At 48.0% G+C, this 21,519-nt stretch overlaps 1 long non-coding RNA gene across 1 annotated transcript; it reads left to right on the top strand.

Moving 5' to 3' along the window:
• Positions 1 to 7,325: 7,325 nt before the first annotated feature.
• On the top strand, positions 7,326 to 20,836 carry LOC146831351 (uncharacterized). The gene is made up of 3 exons (XR_014961271.1): positions 7,326 to 7,409; positions 14,258 to 14,317; positions 20,771 to 20,836. It is a non-coding gene; the product is annotated as an uncharacterized LOC146831351 (long non-coding RNA).
• The last annotated feature ends 683 nt before the right edge of the window (positions 20,837 to 21,519 follow it).

A 21,519-nucleotide genomic window follows, 5' to 3' on the forward strand; every position in this document is an offset into this window, starting at 1 on the left:
CCACAGGGTTCGTCCTTGTCACCACTTCTTTTTAACCTGTATCTCACCCCCCTGATCCGTTCCCTCCGGGGTTGGAATGTCTCTGCATTTAATTATGCAGACGACATTCAGCTTGTCTTCAACCTTGACTCCTCTGACGATGCGGCCCAAAATTTCCAATCCACCCTCTGCCATATCAGCAATTGGATGGGCGCCCACCATCTCAAACTTAATCCCGACAAGACGGAGCTTGTTCTTGTCGGAGGCCCATCCAACCCTTGGAACTCCACCTTCTGGCCCCTCTCACTTGGCCCCCCCCCCCACCCTGCTGACAAAGTGAAAAGCCTAGGGGTTTACATCTCCCACGATCTCTCTATGAAACATCAGGTCAATGCCACTGTGTCCTCTTGCTTTTTTCAGCTTAGGAAGATCCGAAAAATAGCCCACTTCCTGACCACCGAAGCCCTCACTCTGGCATTGCTGGCCCTAGTCATCTCTCGGATCGACTACGCTAACGCTTTGTATGTAGGAATCCCTCAATATCAGATCAAACGATTGCAGTTGATACAAAACCAGGCAGCCCGCCTAATTTATCATCAACCTAAACATCATCACGTCCACCCCCTGCTCAAAACCCTTCATTGGCTTCCTGTATCAGAGCGCTGCAAGTTCAAACTTGGCTGTCTGACTCATAAATCTTTGGCCGGCATCGGCCCTTCCTTCATCTCTTCCCTCCTACATCGCTATGTTCCCTCCAGGCACCTCCGATCCTCTGACCAAGCACTCCTCCAGGCACCCAGATACAGGCGCAAAAAACATGGAGGTCTCAGATTTTCTTTTCTGGCCCCCTCATTTTGGAACTCTCTCCCATTGGAAATTAGACTCTCTTGCTCCCATCTTCAATTTAGGTCTCTCCTTAAAACCCACCTCTTCCGCAGTGCCTATTCATAGGCTTTTCTCACCCCCCTCTGCCTCCCACCGAATATAGTGAACAGCGCCAAGAAACCGTCCGGTGTATGCTGCGCTTTATAAGTAATTTTTACATTACATTACATTACATTACAAACCTGCAGACCCAAATAGCAGCATAACGTAAAGGGCCAAGGGACACCTGATAGGAATGCATGGAAATATCACACATCAAACTTTGTTGATCACCAAGTCACACTGACAACATATGCACACATGGGGCCTCATTTATGAGGCCCCTAGCACCATCGGAACGCAACTTTTTGTGACGTTCTGTGGCGCAGAAGCCAGCGTGATATTAATCAGGCAGCACTGAGCCACTTTTTTCGGCTTAATGTTGCATCATAAATAGCAGTCCCTTCAACGCAGTGTTCCGCGTAAAAGGGGCGTCCAATGGGTGTTGCTGGGGACGTTACCAGCAACATCCATGCCCTTTTGACACTGCCTCTGATATTCGAGAAATCGGAAATCTGAGGCAGCGCCAAAAGCTTACGCCTCCCCAGGGGAGGCAGAAGGGAGGCGCAACGGGGAGAAATATCTTGATACTGGGATAGGATAATGCACGTATTAAATATAATTACTGAACGCCCCTCCTGGGACACAGCAGAAGCTTGCCCATTGTGACTGCTGCCGCTCCCCCTGAAGGCAAAACAGTTGCGTCGCTTTGCCAATCTGCCATTAATGCTGGCAAAGCGCCTGATAACCCAGCGGTGGAAGTCTTGAGCCCTGCCGCGGGTGGAGGTCTGGGGGGAGGAGGTATTGAGGGGGTCAGTGGTGGAGTGAGAAGCGTTGCACCGTGAAGAGAGTCGAGGGCTGCGAAAGTGTCCAATATCTCTAGAATGGGCACATCTGACTGAGCTATTTAAGGGTGAGGTGGAGGAATGTGAGGAGGCTGCGGGGCACAGTCCACGGAGGACCCCAGCGTGAAACAGGGTGTATGCCAACGGTTGAGTCTGGTAGTAGCTGGAGCCAGTCCAGTGGGGCTGAGGGTTGTAATCTCCTGTCTGACTGAGGCCATATCCTGGTGGGTGATGATACTAGCCTTCCCCCCCTCTGTTATGCCTGTCCGGAACCATCACAGTCCCCACTCTGGCCGATGTATTCGGCCTCTATCCTTCCCCGACTCCGCACTTGAAGTCTGGGTCCGCCCACTCCCATTCCCCTCCCGAGGTCAAGGATCTGTGACCCTCAGACTGAAATTCGTGGCAAGTGTTGGGTTAATTGGGAGGGTTGGGGTGGGTAGGGAGTTGGAGGGTTGTTTGGGAGGCAGAGCCCCCATAGATATCGAATCTTGAATATTGGGAACGTAGCGCAGGGGCATGGTTGGATACAAAGTAATGTGCTTGACTGAGGTACTATCAAGCTCTCGTATGTTTTATTTGGTCGGCATTGACAACTATGTGGCACGACGTGTAAGGTTGCATCGGATATATATGCTATATCGTTAGTTCATATGTAAAAGTATTGTGTTTCATGCATACTGTACTGCAATGGTCCTGTATATGCAAAAACAGAATAATAATTTGTTTAAAAAAAAAAAACACGGGGAGAAATATCTTTATTTCTCCTCGTTTGTCCTTTTTCTATGTGTGCTGCCTTCTGCAGCACAGATAGAAAGTGAAAAAACCTCATGTGATTATTGTTGTACAGAAAGGTTACCCTTCCTGTACAACAATATTCATCCCCGCAACGCAGCCACCCTAGCACCATGGTGCAGAGGTGCCTGCGTTGGCGCAGGCAGCCCATTGTGCGCCTGCGCAGGGAAAAAGGACAGGAATTCGCCTCATGTTATAGATACGGCGCATCCCTGCCATTTTAAATTGCCGTAGGGAAGCGCAGCAGGAAGGCCTGCTGCGCTTCCCTACGGCAAAACCTCATGAATGTGCCCCATGGCATCTAACTCAAATTAACCATTGAAAGGTGCAGTACGAAATGCATGTAAATAGCTAAGTAATACTATTAGAATGTGCAACAATGTGTATACACGTGCACATAGCAATTACACACCGTAAGCATGTATTGGTGCACCATCTGATAAACTGACCTGTTCAGGGGCCACATTGCTCAGGTAGGTCAGCAAAGGGAAGGAGCACGCCATCCTTAGACCAATCCACAATATCAGTCATACCCTTTGTCTGCCAAACAGACAGTCGCCCCTGGTCCCACAGTGAACTAATACCTCACACATGGATACTGCAATGTCACGTGCATATGGGACATCAAGGTTTGGCCCTGTCAAGCCCCCCATCCAACCACGGCATGCTGTTTTGAGTACCCCTGGGAGGATGCCTGTTGGAATATGAAGGTACAGCACAATTTGCCAGAGTCCTTGAAGGGCAGGGCCCTCTGCCCCTGTTTCACAGTGTCCGGCAAACAATCACCCATGTTCTGCATGAGCCCTGTAAAATTGTCTGCTACATGATATGAGTTGCAAAAAGCAACTGCCCATCCCCCCGCGTAGCGTGCACACATCAGAGCAGTCAAGGCCACACACCGTCTACCCACCACACACAGGAACACCATAAACATGGACTTGAGTAGTTTCAAAGTTTGCGCAGGTAGACATAGGACACATGCCATGTATACTGATGTCAGCCTAAAGTAACACGTATCTATTACCTCCCAATTACAGCTGATCAAGGATATGGAGTCCAGAGTTGGGTTATGACACCATTTGGAAATCCAAGCACTGACCAACAGAAGGCATACAACCATGCCCATTGCCGGACAAGGAACATTATTGAACGCAGCTTCGGAATCCTGAAGTCAAGGTTCCGTTGCCTTGACGTATCAGGTGGAAGGCTACTTTATTCACCAGAAACTGTTTGCAAAATAATACTTACATGTGCGATACTCCACAACATTTGTGTCAAAACTAATGTGCCCTGGGAGGAGGAGGACCAGCAGCCTGGACAGGTGGATGATGATGAACATGTGCAACCCCAAGTGCAAGACATCCACCACACAGCAGCAGGGATACGACGTCGATCACACATAGTGACTCAATTTTTCTCATGATGTAGAAATTTGAAGTCAGTAAAATGTACAATAAAGAACATTACACAATTTCAAGTTGCATCCTCAACTTTGTGTCCATTAACGTTCAAGTTCAAATCATAGATATATACATGTGCAGATGTACATCAAACTGCTGCTGCATGGCAGTGGAAGGACCTTGGTTGTGACAAGCTGTGGCACTGCCATAGCACAGGAAAGCAACATCCTATCAAAAACATGTTTCATAGTCGTGTGCAACCTTCTTTTGCATGAATAGATGGCATGCAGTGAATCATGCATACCAGCACCCTGAGTAAGCTATGTGTGTGTGGTGGTCCTGACAAGCATAGCTGCTGAAAGTGGCCACAAATATCACGCATGGAAAAACTTGTGCAAAAGCTCCTTGGGATGCTGATGTCTCACATATGGACATGTGAAAAGTGATGCAGCATTTCCGCCGTGGATAAGAAAAATACATACATGTCTGTGCAGAGTCACAGCTCAAGCAATGACATGCAGGCACTGGCAACAATGTGTGATGTAATGTCAGTCAGCTGCTGTGCAAGTTGGAAGTACCACTCACAGATCAATCGTTATTCACTCCGAATATACACACATATCATTTTACAGAAGGAAACGTTGGTGAGAAGAAGCCACACAAGTCAACATGCAATAAGGCAACATGTCGACACAGGTTACACACATGTACCATATGTGAAACATCCCTTGAACAACAACATGGGGTACAATGACAAGCCCCCTGTGCCACCAGAACATCACTTTGTCTGACGGACTGGTGGTGCATGGGGACCATCCATATGTACAGGGAGCGGGAAACCCACCCTGTGTGACTTCACATCTCCTTCCAAATACATAGGGGCAGATTTACAAGAAAGTGACGCATCTGTAGAGATGCGTCACTTTCCCTGCACCTACTTGCCAAATCCTTGCCTCACCATGGATGCACGGCGAACCATGGCGCAAGGATTGACAGATGCGTCAGAAATTCTGACGCATCTGTTGACGGAAAAATCACGTATTGCTGGAGTCGTGTCGCAAGCACAACGCAACTCCAGCAATGCCCAGGGCCGCCATATGCCTAACATGCTGCATCAATACTAACGCCTGCTTCAAGCAGGCGCAGGGTGTTGACGCAGCATGGATGTAAAAGTGACTCATTGAAATCTTGTAGATTTCACTGGGTCACTTATACGGGGCTTCCTGCGACAGAACGCCCACCCTGTACACATTAAACCTGACGCAGGTGTAATGTGGCGCAGGGCTTCACAACGTGACGCATCTCCCTAGATGCGTCACGTTGTTAATGGGCAGCAACTTTTACGCAGCCGCTGCGTCACAAAAGTGATGCAAGGACGGTGCGAAAGTGACGCAAGGGGCTTGTAATTCTGCCCCAAACACTTTACACACAGCACTTAGCGGAGATTATGAGTGCCATGTACGTTGCGGTGGTAGTTGACACACAACACACATGGAACAAGATACATATCCAGATTGACCAAATGAGTGAAAGCATGGAGATGCAACTGAATACTAAACCACCCTGGAGGTGGCGTAATCATTTGCAAAAAAGGAGACATTCCGTGCAAGATTACGGACTTCCTGTGCATCTCTGTCAATCAACAGGGATGCACCAGAAGTATCGAGCCATCTGCCCACCCGTGCGCAAACACAGATGTGCCGCATGTACAATGTGGTGCACCGTTGCGCATGGATGTGCAGATGCGTGTCGCATCCCCCTGTGCAAATGCGGTGCATTGCTGGAGTTGCGTTGCAAATGAAACGTAGGTCCAGCAAGTATGATCTTGGCCCTATCGCAAACATGCTGCATTAATACTTATACATGCTTCAAGAAGGCGCAGGCTTTTGATGCTGCATGGACGTCAAAGTGACTGAGTGTAATATTGTACATGTCACTCAGCCACTTGTCTGAGGCGTTCCTGCACTGGAAGGCCACCACCCCCCCCGCCAGGATCACCAACATCTTGCGCAGGGCTCAACAACGTGACACATCTCACTAGATGTGTCACATTGTAAATAGCCAAAAGCATGGCACTGTCTTCGCCCCGCCACTGCATCACAAAAGTGATGTAACGGTGCGCTAAATATGGCGTAATGGGATTGTACTTTTACCACTTTGTATGTACGCTGTGCCTTATCCCGCTCCATATCTGTGCTGCAGTCCACAACACTAATTTCAAGGGGATAATGCATGCACACAGATAATATCTGGTGACGTACGCATCCATGCACCAGGCTCCAAGGGTCCTGGCCCACTGCATGCCTCAAGTTGTTGCACCAGTGCAGGGTGAAGCATGGATATGCAACATATTTCTGTGAATACGTGGCACACCTGCGCATTCAGGAGTGCAAAATGCTAATGCTGCTACGATGCTACACTTCCTGGTAGTTCTGCCCTCACACATACACATCTATACAGTGGCAAATCATGATTGAGTCACTCACACAATATAAGAGTGTTGCATCTCAATGTAAAGTGTCGCAAGTAGCAAAGCGTGGATAATTTTTACATTCTGCAGCAATAACAACATGAAAAGTGACGCTTTTACACGTAAAGTATCGCTTCTACAGGAAAGTCTAGCAAATGCACACAAACCAGTAGCATCCCAATAATGCGCGACGCACTGTGACTTACGTCACGCTTCGTAATTATTAATTCATGATGCAACACGCAAAACAAATAAGCGTCACGCATGCATACCTGAGCCTAACTGCAATAAGTGACAATCTACGCATCAATGGAAGCGTGACGCAAAACGTCAAAACGTGTCGCATCGAAGCAGGAAATGATGCAATGATTCCAGAACCTCCCAAACCAGGAAGTGCACAGTTACTTTCACTTTCCCTTACTTGCTTTCGGTGTGTGCTTGCTGGTGGAGTTGTTTGGAGTCTGTGGTGTCCTGATTTGCCTTTCAAAGTGTCTTTTGTCTGTCCCCTGTGTCTTTTGAGGTGTGTTTTTATGTCTTTAGTGATTTGTGAGTCTTGTGTGTGTCTGTAACATTAGTATTGTGGGGTGTTTGTCGATTGGGGTAGTTAGTTTTAAGGCTTCATATAGGGGTGGGTTATTTTATTGTACATATTAGGTCAATCTTAAATAAGTTTCCTTTGTCGATTTTATTAAGTTTCCTTTACGTCATCATAAATCATGTCGGGAAGGTCTCGAAATTTGACCGATCGACAGTTTGGCGGGATGATATGGCTAATATTCCACTACCTGCCCCGGATGATCAGCATGGGGGGCAGGGTCAGTCAGGGGTATGACACAGCAGGGCGCAAGCGCCGGTGGACCACTGTGCAGCAACATCTGGGGCGTCTATTCCAGATCCAGCGAACAACCCACCAGATAAAGCACCGCTGGCAGGACGTCATCAGCAGGGAGGCTGACCTGCTCGATCATCTTGGCCTGGAAGTTGGTGGTCCAGTTGGTAAGTCAATGTTTCTTGTCACTCATATATTCTCTTCAGAGGTGCTAATCTATGCCATATCTCCCTCTGCACAAATCGTATGACCAATCAATTGGCGTTGCAATGGTATGTTTGGATTTACATATGAGCGCATGCAATACAAAAGACTGTTCTGTGGCCACAGACACATATGTTGGAAACCATGGGGCAGATTTATGAGGGACTTGTGCCCCTTTGATGCCGCCGTAGCGTCACTTTTGTGACGCAGCGGTGGTGTAAACCCTGCACCAGTTTGCGCCCTATTCACATCGTGACGCATCAATGGAGATGTGTCACGCTGTAAAGCTCTGCGCTACATTAAACCTGCGTCAGGTTTAATGTATGCAGGGTGGGTGTAACGGCGGAAATAACCCTCGGAAAAGTGACTCAGTCAAATCTATAATATGTGACTGACTCACTTTTCCGACAATGAGGCATCAAAACCCTGCACCTGCTTGAAGCAGGCGTAAGGCTTGACAGACCATGTTAGGGATGGGCAGGTTGGAACAGTGCTGGAGTTGCGTTGCGCTTGCAACACAACTTAAGCACTGCGGCAACCTTACGCCATCGAATGCGTCACGCATCTGTTTATTCCTGCGCCATGATGCGCCGCATTGCAAATGCTGCGCATCATGGGTGGCGCAAGGGTAAACTTGTGTGACCCATCTCTCCTGGCGCATCCTTGCTGATTTGCAGGGATGCGCCAGGAAACCTCAATCGGCCCCAATATATATGATGTTGACATAGAAATTTTCTCTATTCACACAGACACATGCACCAGTTAAATAAATTGATTTTTCATAGTCATGCTGTGAACAAGGGGGAGGATGATTTGGATACAAAGGGGCAGATTCATGACGTCTGGCGCAATTCTGCTAATCAGCAGAGATGCGCCAGAGGAGTTGCTACGCATCTGCCCACTCGTGCGCCACCATTGATGCGCCGCATTCATGATGCGGCGCACCGTGGCACTCGGATGGGCAGATGCGTGACGCATCTGCCGTCGTATGGATGGTGCATTGCTGGAGTTGCTTTGCAACCGCGACGCAGCTCCAGCAAGGCTCTGGGTGCCCCTATCCCTAAAATGCTGCGTCAATCCTTACGCCTGCTTCAAGCAGGCGCAGGGATGTGACGCAGCATGGCTGGAAAAGTGACTGAGTGAAATCTTGTCGATTTCACTCAGCCACTTTTAGGAGGCGTTCCTGCGCCGGAACGCCCACACCTGCCCTGGAACGCCTACATGTGGCGCAGGGCTTTACAATGTGACACATCTCCCAGATGCGTCACGTTGTAAATACCCCGCACCATGGCGCAGGATTTGCGCCGCTGCTGCGTCACAAAAGTGACGCAACGGCGGCGTAAATGAGGCGCAAGTCAAACATAAATCTGCCCCATGATGTGTAATCACGGTGCCAAGCCCTGTGCTGGTACACAAACTGCCACCATGTGCAGGTGCAGGCAAACTTGCTAACATGTACATGGCTGCCTGCGTCGTGGGGCAGTAGTGTCTGTTCATGAAGGGACACCTTCATGCACCCTGTAGGAAACCGGGGTCTCCAGTCCCTAAGGGCGGTAACGTGACACGAGCGGCTGGGCACCCAAAGGCCTGTGTGTAAAGCAACCATACAACACGCACCTCGCATGGAATGGGGAACACACACAATAAGGTACGCCACACTGTAAAGGTTCATGCAAATAATTCAAGTTTATCCAAGTAGTTCGAGATAAATGCAGTTCATGTGATATAAATGCAATTCATGAGATGTAAATGCAGTTCATGCAATATAAATGCAATTCATGAGATGTAAATGCAGTTCCTCAGATATCAATGCAAGCTTCACTTAGATTAGCAGTGGATTCACCCGCCCCATATTCACCAGCACGTCATGCACCAGTAGGTTTCTAAAGGCTCTAGGCCACCCTAGTGTATCTCACTTCTCAGGGTAGGGTTTGGGGACTGTAGCGCCACTCCTAGGGCGTGCAGGGACCCAGGGCAGAACTCGTGGGCACACCGCTACTTTGGTTATCTGTAGCACCTCAGTGGCGATTCCCGCGCTTTACGCGCTGAGCGGTGAATACCTCAGAACAGCGCCTATTTCCACAGAGTGCTACTCGTGATTAACTGGCAATGACTACTTCAGAACGGGGCATCTAGACCAGAGCGCTGCTCGTAGTTGCCAACAGGGAACACTTTGGAACGGAGCATTTAACACAGAGCGCTGCTCGTAATCAATAGCCATGCATTTGTCATAACGGAGCATTTGAAACAGAGCCCTATCGTCATCATTCGCAAGGAATACTTCAGACTGGAGCATTTCAAACCGAGCGCCATTCGGAATCATTAGCAAGGAATACTTCAGAACGGAACATGAATAACAGAGTGCAACTCGTAAGCAATGACATTCAGCACTTCAGAACGGAATATGAAGAGCATAGTGCTACTCGTAATCAGTAACAGTGAATCTCTACACACGGAGCTAGTAGCAGGGAGCGCACCGGACTTGCGGAGCGAGTCTCTCGGGCTCCGGTGCAGTTTGTAGGGCACCACGCTTCAGTACAGTCACGGGGGGCACACGGAAAGGATCCCTTGGCGGGGTCTCTCAGTCGTGGTGACCAGGGGGACTCCCAAGGAGAGGAAACCCGGGCTCAGGGTGTGGTGCGGCTCCCAAACATCAGGGGGCGCACCGGCGTCAATCACAGCATCCGGGCTTACCTTGCTCTTGACATCGGATGGCGTCCGCTCCATTGGCGATGTGGGAACTGGTCCTCGACCTGGCGCACCTTCTTGCACAGCTGCGACGGCAGCAACGGGTCCCCGGGCTTCTCCACGGGCCTCGTGACACTGAAGGGCACTTCTTCCGGCCTTCCGCCCGCTGCGGTGAGCGCGCTTGCTTCCACGCCACAGGGGGGGGGCTGAAATTAAGGAGGGGAGCTCCGCGCTCAGCGGAGCACGCTGCCGAGGGACCCAGGCCAGGTCAGGGAGCGCAGGGGTCACAGTGCTAGTACCTGGTCGATCCCCGGTGGTTCTTCAATCTGCTTTGCATAGGGTTTCGGGGGTCAGTCAGGACACGCAGTCTCAGCATTCAGTTACTGTTCTCAGGTGTTAGATGAAGTCTTGTTGGCGCAGATGGCTCTGGCGCCCTTAAGGGGGTTCTGTTACAGGGGGGTAGGGATGGAGTTAACGACTAGGTCCTTCCTAGTCAGGCTGGGCAGAGGTTCTTTTGGTCCACCTACTGCTGTGCAAGATCAGAGGGTTTCACAGGGTCCCTCACTCACTTAAGAGGCAGCACCTAAATCCTGTCACTCTCAGAGGCATAAGTCCCTGGCTAGGCCCAACCGCCTACACTCCTGCGTGGATTCTCCAGCTCTGCTGTACCCCACTGGCCAACTCACCACAAAAAGTACCCTTCCTCACTTAAGTAGCCCTAGGTCAGGTGACCTCTAGCCAAGGCGGCTAAAGTAAAACGCCACCTCCCTCCTAGAAGGTTCCAGCACATTCCAGGAGCTTCCCCATTCTACCCATGGGACAAAAGGCGGGCTGGTGTCGCAACATTGTTGTGGGGTCCCAGCCAGCTCCTGGCAGCTAGGGTGCTACTATGAAAGACCACTCTGCAGTAGCAGGGGTCTGTGGCAGCCATCTTGGGAGAAGGGAGCACCTGCACCTTAACACTGATTGGCAATGAAAAGGCGCCCGGAGACCTAGTCCAACACAAAAATGATGGTGGACAAAAATTAGGCACGATCACAAATAGAAGGGGGGACCACCCTAGGGCTGACAGGTCCAACACACCCCAAGGTCACAAATGTCATGATTCTCTCCTCCAATGTGTGTAATCAAATGCAGCATGCATTGAGCAATGATAAATGAAATGATTAAATAGTCCCTTTTTCGAGACACAGTAGGCCAGCCTTAGGGTGGAGTGCCATCCTGATGGTTTCCAAGTTAATTGCCACTCTGTAAGTCTGGCCATGCATCAGTGGCTATGGGTGTTGTGTGTGAACATCCACATCTAACAACATGCAACATAGCAAGCCTTTTAAAAAATGAGTGCAAATTTTGCATATTCACAAGTGCATGGTAAAACACGCTTGCTGGATTTGCAGTTCATTGTCAATGTTAAGCATGAATCAGCACCACCAGGATGTAGAATATAGTGAAGTACTGTTGGAACAAGGAATATTTAAAATGTCAATGTTGTATTCCATTGCTTGGAATTTCAAACAGTGTGGTGCAGACAAAGGTCTGGGGTTGCATCATTCCTGCACTATCTTGTATTTCAGTCCATACCCTGTGCATATGTCACGATATACATGACTCTGGTTGCGTATGTAAGCATGCGGCATCAATAGATGAATCAAGCAGGCATCATCATCAGGATTAGCCTACTCACATGTGAGGGTCGCAATCCAGCTGCAGTTGCAGAGTCTGTTACATACATTTGAAAAGGAGAGGTGCACGGTGTGGTCTGCGCAGGATGTTTGTTGTCAGCTCATTGTATGTGGGTCGTAAGCATGCGCTAGTCCACTTAAGGTGCATAAGCTCACTATTACACACCCAGCTTCATTGTAAACGCTGAATGCTGGAGTGACGTGTGTGCCAGATTGGTAGGAGAGGTTGGTGACAGGGGTACATTTGTGATCATCAAAGGATGAGTATCATGGTAGATGCGCTGTCTGTGGTGCTCAATGTTGTCAAAGATGAGATGGAGGGGTAGCAGGTTTTGCATGAAGATATATGTTTACATTGACCTGTGTCTGAAAATGTCAATGATCCTGGAGGCACATGACATCTGTGTGGAAATATGAGCAGCGCTTGTTGTAGTGATCCTGTGAGGGGGACATGTCCGCATGCACAATGCTAGCTCTACCAATGTAACTCGTGAAGTGGATTCTTAGTGTAGCATTTCTGGAGTTGCTGAGGATTGATTGGGTGAGTCATTTGCCCTTGTAAAATCTTGATGTGTGTGTGGATTGTTGAGATGGTGTCCTTGCTTTGGATCCTTATCAAGGGGATTTATGGTGTCTTAGCGTCCCCGTCCTTCATCGTTGCAAAATGGTGTCTGCATGTGTCTCACTAATGATGTGGTCTGTATGCGATCCGTGTTGACTTCCTGTGCTGCTGTGTGTCTGTGTTGGAGACTGTAGCAAAATCATCTAGACATTACGATAACCATCTGTGTGGTCCATTGAGAACCAAGCTTGTGTAGTGCAAGGTGTTGTTGGCATTTTGGTTTGTGGCTCATTATAGTTGTTACTTGTCAAGAATCTGTAATTTCTGTGTGGGGTGCTAATTGTTTCATATGGATGCAGCTGTATGGTTGACAGGAGGTGTACGTCAGAACGGTCAGGCCATGGGGGTATGAGGTCTTGGTGTGGTGGATGTGTTGATGTTGCCACCGTCCTTGTGGCTGTGCCTTGTGGCCAGTTGCTACTGTGTGATGTCTACAAGCTTGTCAATGCATTTTGCTAACCTGTTGGCACGTCTGTAGTCAAGATGTGAGTTGAGCTATGTCACAAGTCTGTGGAACATGTATGCGAATGCATGTTGGGCAATGATGTATGTGATGTGGGTTGTGTACACACCTCAGGGGCATGTAGGTATTTGGACGAGGTTCCCACAGGGGTGTTGTCCTTGTTCTGACCTGGATCTGTGCACTTAGTCGTTTGATGTTGAGCGTGCAATGGCTTGTGCTTCACTTTGTGATGTAGATGTACCTATTGAGTGCAATGGCATGTGCACACACCAGACAGTTGTTGTAGACTAATCATGAAATGGGATGATTGATTGGTGAGTCATCTGCTAACTTGGGATGGAAAGGTAGCGTTTACCATGATTCCTGTGAGTAACGCTCCATCTGTTGCTAGTCTTTTTGCGGATCATACAGATCTCCATGGCTAGTCTTCAAAGGGTGGATACTTTGATGGCGATGCATGTCATGATCCAGAGTTGGTGTAGTTTTGTGTGTACGTAGTGTGCGTGTACTTGGTGGTGTACGCCAGGGTGCATTGTAGTCTGGATTAATGTCCATGGGTGTTGCTGGCTGTGTAATTTGCGTAGCGTGTAGATTTGCCACTGGTACAGTCCATACAAAGTGATCCAAGTTTGAGCTGATGGATTGTGTATATGCATGTCCAATGATTGAGTTTGGGCTTGTTGCTGGGTAAAGATGGCTTTGGCTGATGGTCCGATACTGTGCATCTGCAGTGTGTACATGCATCAAACTACATGTTCGCTTGAATGTATCATGGATGTACACCTTGAATGCTGTATACGTCAGGGTGGATGCACTTCAGGTGAATCAGCATCCCGAACGGAGTGTAAAGCAGGCAGCCAAATGTAACCCTAGTCATGTGTGAGCCACTATGCAACAGTCATCTGCAAGATCATATCAGTGTGCAATCAGTGAACATGATAGAGCTTTACATGCTGTGGGAATGTTGAGAGTCGAAGAAGCGTTGTCAGTGTCTGTGGCTAATAAATGCTTACACATGTGCATGTGCATAAACACGTTTTTAAAACAGCAATCCTTACAGCAGTCAGCAACAGTGTCTGCATAAGGGCATGTGTGTTGAATCTGTTGATGCATGTGCGAAATCACAGGGATGGCACACATGTGTGTTCCACACTCAGTGAACATTGATGTGGAAGCAATCCAGTGTTTCCACTGTCCATGTGTGTTAGGAAAAATATGGCTGCACTCAATGTAAAAGGAGTGACACGTCCTGTTATTTCCATGCATGTGTCACGCTAAATAATGTTTTGGTCTAAATTTGCATGTACATATGATGTGATTCTATACCAATTTGTACTTCTGTTACTCTTCTTGTAGGTGGCCCACGGCCATATACACAGGGGGAGGTCGACAGCTTTGAAGACCCAAATGCCACCAGTGAGTATCCATGTTCATATAATTTGATGTGTATCAAGTGCGAGGATGGAAGCAAAACTGTGTATGAGTGCAATTATGGTACATTCACAACTTCCTGCTGCAGTCAGAACTTATCTTTTGCATCCAAATTCCAAACAACATGATGTAACATGTTGTGACCGTTGTACTACGTGTGGACATGTGTGGACAGATCAGAAGCCACAACACTGTCCGACACTCCTTGCCACTATCCACAAGGCAAAATGGAGTGGCCATTGCCACTGGGACTGGAGTAGCCGAAGCCAAGTTGATAAAACAGCATCTGAACCCTGCCAGAAGGAGAGGAGTGCATGCTGGGCACAGTGCTCACTACATGTTGGGGATGTAGCATTCACCAATTGTTGTACAGGGCGTGATTTCAGGGTTGCAGTGGGGGTGCAAGGTCAGAGTCAGCTGGTCTATGGATGTACATGGCTTGACATGCCTCTCAATATTGATTCAATGTGGTGACACAGAGAACAACCAGCCAATAAGTGGCCATGCTCAGTATCCATGCTTGTCACATGGCTCTTCAGGTCAGTGCACTGATTGCCCTAGAGCATGAAAGGTGACTAGGACTCAGACCTGCACAGAAAATGAATGTGCCTACATGTTAAAAATATTTTTTATTACAAAAATTAGCAAGGCCAGATAGACAACAGATTATGTTCAGTATGCATGCAAGGTCGTGCTGTACGATTGTTACCATGCTGATCCACATTTCATATTTCATGTGAGAAAAGAGATCACTGTGACACCCAATGCAAATTTGTGAGGCTGTGTCCCTTCATCAGGGGTATACTGTGTTGAGAAAAGAATAACGATTAAAAAGGTAGCACACCTGTGATCAGATATGTAGATGAACACTAGTATGGCATGTGAATACACCGTGCTCCCCTCACCACTGGTGAATGTAACAAATGAAATAGAAAAAAACCCATGACTATCACGAGGATTACAATCTACATTCCAATAGTTCCAAGCACTATGGGAATGGACATGACGCTATGGAAGCAAGCTGTAGCACACCAGAACTTCTGAGTGATCAAAATGAGTTGCACAAGAACAATAACAAGAGTGTGACAATTTATGTAGATGATATAATGGATGTCTCATGAAGCCTGAAGACAGTCAATGATGAATTTAGTTGAAGTTTAATTTTGGGCACCATTGATGTGTGGCAATTTTGACATACATACCACATGCCAATGGAGTTGAAGCATGGAATGGTCTTACAATTTGAATTGCACATTTGAATGCATCTAAATGTTGAATTCCACGACAATTTAAAATCTGTGTACACAATAGCAATTGTAACTGGAATGAGAATCTGTACATACAGTTAAACACAACTTCCATGGGTTTCCTGGGTGCACCATCTTATGCTAACACATACATGGACAAATGTCCAAAGTTCATATTCTTGAACACACTACGTGGCAAGAAGTGTTGCTATGTTCACCTCGATTCTTTGATATCATCTCCTTCCTTTCAACATTTGCGACGCCAGCCATGATTCTGAAAATACGCACACGTAACCAAATCGGTCCAAGGATACAATTCACACATCCTATCATCAGGTTGCACTCCTAGTCAACCTTCACGGTCTCGGCCACTCCATACTTACTACATATATGGCCTGCTGGTACATTAGCAACAGTGCACGCGTACCGCAAATCAATGATTCATGTGTCATATAAGTGTGCGCTCATCCCAAAAAATGACATTTGATCCTTCACGTCCGTGAACAATTTGGAGAAGTTCAAGTATATTGTAGTGACAGTTTAATGTCATCCTTGCATTAATTAGCCAATGTATCATGCTATGGAAACATTGTCAGTGCAATTACCATCAACATCCCTAGCCCCAAAACATTTGTATATGGATGAGCCATAGGAATGGCAGTCAGACTTATTAATCAATCAATCAATCATTACTTTTGTAAATTGCTCTACTCACACGTGAGGGTCTCTATGCGCGGGGGGAGGTGTGCTGCTATTGTTCGAACAGCCTGTTCCTGAGTGCCCTCATGAAGGCAAGGAGGACCAGGCTCAGCTGTAGGAGGGTGTTCCAGGTCTTTGCGGCATGTTGGCAGTACAAACTCCTGCCGCTGGTAGGTCTTTGGATGTGGGGGACAGTGGCAAGGGCAAGGTCACTGAAAGGGCACTGGCAATTCTGGTAGTAGACGGTGATTATCCTGTTGAGGTATGTTTGACCGGTGTGGGGGAGTGCTCTATGTGCATGGGTGAGAAGCTTGCAGGCGATCCTCTTGTTGACGGTGAGCCAATGCAGGGATCCCAGATGGGGTGTGATGTGGCTGTGGCAAGAGAAGTTGTGCACAAGGTGTGCAGAAGCGTTCTGTATGTGTTGCGGACGTTTACGGAGTTTGGCAGTGGCTCCCACATTGTCTGCATGTCAATGGTGCAGCCTGATGCAGACGAGGCCAAGGGTGAAGCTTCTACTGGTTGCAGTGGGGATCCACTTGTACATCTTGCTGAGCATGCGGAAGGTGTTGTAGCTGGCGGATGAGACGACGTTGACCTGCCTGGTCATGGTGAGTGTTGATTCGAGGTTGACCCCCAGGTTGCTTGCATGGTTGGTGTCTGCCGGTGCTGCTCTCAGTGTAGTTGTCCACCAGGAGTTGTCCCTGGCTGAGGGGGTGGATCCAAAGAAGAGGACCCCCGTCTTGGGTGAGTTTGGCTTCAGTCATTTGTTCGTCATCCACTCGTCAACGGCAGTCATTCCTTTGTGGATGTTGGTTTTGGTGTTGAGGTTGTCCTTGGTGTGGGAAAGGATCAGCTGTGTGTTGTCAGCGTAGGAGATGATGTGGAGGTGGTGCAGTTGTGCAACGTGTGCAAGCGTGCCCATGGAGATGATGAACAATGTTGTGCAGAGGGATGATCTTTGTGTTCTGCCGCTGATGATCTTTGAGGCTTGGGAGCAGAATGAGGGTAGGCGGAGGCTCTGGCTGCTGCCAGAGAGGAAGGAGGTGGTCCACTACAGAGCCTTGCTTTGGATTCCTGCGTGTTTGAGGCATGTGCGTAGGGTGCGTTGACAGACATTGTTGAAGGCGGCTGAGAGGTCATGGCGGATGTGTGGCGCCCTTTCATCATTGTACATCAGGGGCCAGATGCCATTGGTGTCGGCAATGAGGCCATTGTCAATACTGGGATTCCTGCAGATGTCGGAGTGTGACAGGTCCAGGATGGTGTACTCCTCGAGGTAGCCGGTCAGTTGTTTGTTTGCAATCTTGTGCATGCCCTTTAGCAGGAATGGGAGCAGGGAAATTGTCTGGAAGTTCTTGAGGCCTCTTGCATCCACCTTGGATTCCTGGAGTGAGGCGTTGATCTCGGCGTGCATCAAAATTTGCTGGGAAGCTCGCACTCTCGAAGGAGATGTTGATGGCCTTGAGGAGATGGGTTGCAATGGTGGGGCTAGCTTTGCTGCACATGTGGTGCGCAAATGTGTCAGACGGTGAGATGGAGTGGATGGTGTACCTCATTTTGATGTTGTCCTTCACATTGCTCCAGGTGAGCAGGGGGGTCAGTGTGGATGGTGGCCGGGGTGTCTGAGGTGTTGGTGCCTGTCAAGGTGTACGGGTTGTGGTAGCTGTTGTGGATGTCTGCAATATTGCAATGGAAGAGTGTGGCAAGGGTGTATCACAGGTCTTGCAGTTGTGGGATGTCATTGGTCTTGGAGCCAGGGTTGGAGGGTACCTTAATGATGTTGAATATCTCATTGTTATTGGGGGCGCTGTTGTCTATGCAGTCCTTGGTGGTGGCCCTTGTAGCAGTTCAGATGAGGTGATGGTGTCTGAGGATGCCGTTCTTGTGGCCCACATACTGTCTGGTGTCTGTTTGGGGTGCAATGTTTTATGTACTTTCTGGCATGTGTGTATGGAGGGCCGTATGTCCACAGTGAACCAGGCAGCCTTCTTGTCAATGTGTCTGTTGGAGGGTTCTGTGATCGGGGTGACAGTGTTGTGGCAGTCATTGATCAATTGCCTGCATTTGCATGTGGCGCAGTCAGTGTAGTTTGGGTTGGCGTGTGGGCTCTGGGCAAGGGTGTTGTCAAGCTGTTCATTGTTGTCTTTGATCTGGCTGCTGCATGTGATGTGTTGAATGTGTTGGGGTGTGGTGATTTGTCTTGAAGGTGTAGTGGATGCACCAATGGCCAGTCCAGTTTGGTGGTGTGGCTGAAAGGGACATGGGAGGTAGCCGAGGATCTTGGTCAAGCGTGCGTCTGGCGGAGTGGGTGTGCGTTTTGACGAGCTGACTGAGTCCGAGGTTGACTACCAGGGTGGAGGAGTTGTTGTGTTTGTGGTTCTTGAGGTGGAGGTTCAGGTGTACCAGGAGGATGTAGTCATGCGTGCAGAACCAATTGGCAATGGTGTCACAGAATTGAGGGCAGGGTCCAGGGGTTCTGTAGGCGAGGGTTCCTCTGAGAATGGGGTTGTGGTATGTGTGGCTCTTCAAGTGCATGAGTTTGGCGGTGCTGAGGGTGTGGTCATTGATGTGTGAGGCCCAGAGGGTTTTGTGGTTGACCATGACAATGCCAAGTCCACCTCCTACTCCGTTGTTGCGGTCCCTGCCAGTGTTCTTGTAGCCGTCCAGAATGGCTATGGCAACGTCGGGCATGGAGGAGGCCTTCAGACATGTCTCCCCCAGGAAGGCAACATCCGTGGAAGATGTATGGATTGTGTCCACGAGTTGGATGGGGTGTTTGCGTACTGTGTATAGCATATGCTGTATTTGAATGCGTTTCGCCTTGTGCTGGGTCAATGAAAAGGTCAATTTGTAATGTATGGAAAATTCCTGTGGATATGCCTTGCAAGCTGCACATCAATATGTCTGTGAGTCATGTAGTTGGCATTCAATCTGTCGGTCATCACATTTCTCATGTGGTTCCATTGTGCTCGTGGACCCACCCACCTTGGATAGGTATGCAATATTCCTACAACGGAGTATAGATGACACTATGTACCATATGCACAGAATAAGAGCAAAGCTATGTGTCAAGTATGCATGTCTTCCATAATGTAGTGAAAAGGCTTATTCAATCCAATCAGTTTCCAGGATGATGTCAATATATGTGTACCAAAGCGGGTGTAGTGTCCATGCATTGACTTTTCCTACGTGTAACACAACAGATGGGAGCCCATGCGTGGTTCGTCCTCATGGAATTCCACACGGAATATTTCAAGCCTAGGGTGGCTTTTAGAAATTTGTAGTCCACAGCCATTTGTTTGTGGGACAGGAATCAGCCTCCTATTTGATTATTTTGCTGACAGCCTCATCTCATGTCTAGACGTATCACAGACCCACTTTCACAATTAATGTTGGTACAGGACTTACAATGTGTGTCCCACAGATGATTGGATGTGTATGGCACAATCAATGAGATGGCCGATGGCCAGGATGACCCGGCCCAGCATGGTTGCATTAGCAGTTAATGCATGGACTGCAGGTGAGCATTTCTGCAGTCCACACACTTCAACAGCTAGTCATGTGTCCTTCTGATGTGACCCTTGGAAATGTAGTACTTGATTGTCCCTTTTTTCCCATGGAACAGATAAGGGATGATGTTGACATTGCTGTGACGTGCTTTAGTGCACAGGGTAGGTGACACTACGAACGTATTTCAACACACAAGTGTGGCACATCCTGTCTGATAGTGTTATATTCACATTCATGACAACATAAGACTTATGTCATGATGCTGTGACGCATCCTTGATCCTTTGTCATGATGACTGAGTTGCTGCAAGATATGGTAGATTTGTTACTGTGTTTTGGAGATTGGACAATACCCACAAAAACCATGGGCTACATGTAAGTGCTTGTAGCATGTATGCTGTGAACGCCAAGCTGACGTTATTTGCACCCTGCTAGTACTACATGGCATGCTGCATGCCATCCAATTTTAGTATTGTTATGAATTATGAGTCTCCTTGGTGTGTAGACAGCAAGCACATCTCTGTGTTCCAATATGCAATTGCCACTTCAGTGCATTCCTCTGTTGGAGTGTGAAATGAACGGGCTAGTGGTAAATATGCAAGGGAAGGAGTTCCTCTTCCATGACAAACTGTGACACTGTCAGAACCTAGCGTCCATTGCAGATTCATGTCGGCATGACTCCATGACTGAAATGATCACATGTCGTGATGCCTGTTGACTGGTTCTTACATTCATATGGCTCATCATTAATTAGTTACTATGTCAAGTGTGCCAAGGATTACCATGCAACCATGACATTCAGTTGACTGCACAGTATGTGCCGAGCTAAATCAGTACTTATGTATTGGTGTGTGTGGGCAACAAATGGAAAAGATGATTTGCCCAAATGTGTTTTACATTACACCTGACAGCATGCATTTCCTATGATTTAATGTCCGGCATGTTCTGGTGAACTGACACATGTCCACCTTTTCATACAGATAACATGAATGCAGAGGATGAGCGGGCTTTCCGCATAAGGAAGGCCCGATATCTACACATCCTCTCCGTGGCAAAGGGCTTCCACTGGACCTCCCGCCAGTATGAGAAGCAGCGGGCTACCGACACGTGGACCACCGACCCCGCCTCAAGGGATGGCATGCAGCCACAACAGCATCCTCCCCCTCCCGTGGCCCCATCGACCTCATCAGTCGCTGTTGTCCCCAGTGGAGCAGCCTCTGGATCGTCTGCTCCACAGGCCATACCGGAGCAGGCAATGGACACCCTGATGTCCAGACTTGATTCCATGGACAGGAAAATCGAGAAGTTGGAGGAGAAATTGGACACGGTCCACCAGAGACTGGAATATTTGATTAGCCAAATCTAGGGGCTAATAGAAATATGGTTTACAGTTATTGTGTTTGTTAATATTATTATTTTGTAAGTATCATTTTGTTAGTGATTGTAGATTTTGTAGTATATGTAGGCATAGTTAGTTGAGATAGGTTTTTAGATGTAGATGTAGTTTTAAGGTTTTTATCATAGGGGTTTTTTAAATACTTTTAGGGGTGGGGGGTAATGTTATGTGTGTTAATGTTTATGGAAAAAAAATAAAAAAAAAATTGAAAAAAAAATATATATTTGTTTTAGTATGGTGTTATAGTTAGTAAATGTGTAGTTTAAGTATGTGTATGTCTATTGTGCATTGATGTCTTAAGGGGGGGTGGGGGGATGATGTCTACTTGTCTGC

Source organism: Triturus cristatus, chromosome 5_1 (genome assembly GCF_964204655.1).
Source record: "Triturus cristatus chromosome 5_1, aTriCri1.1, whole genome shotgun sequence".
Lineage (NCBI taxonomy): Eukaryota > Metazoa > Chordata > Amphibia > Caudata > Salamandridae > Triturus > Triturus cristatus.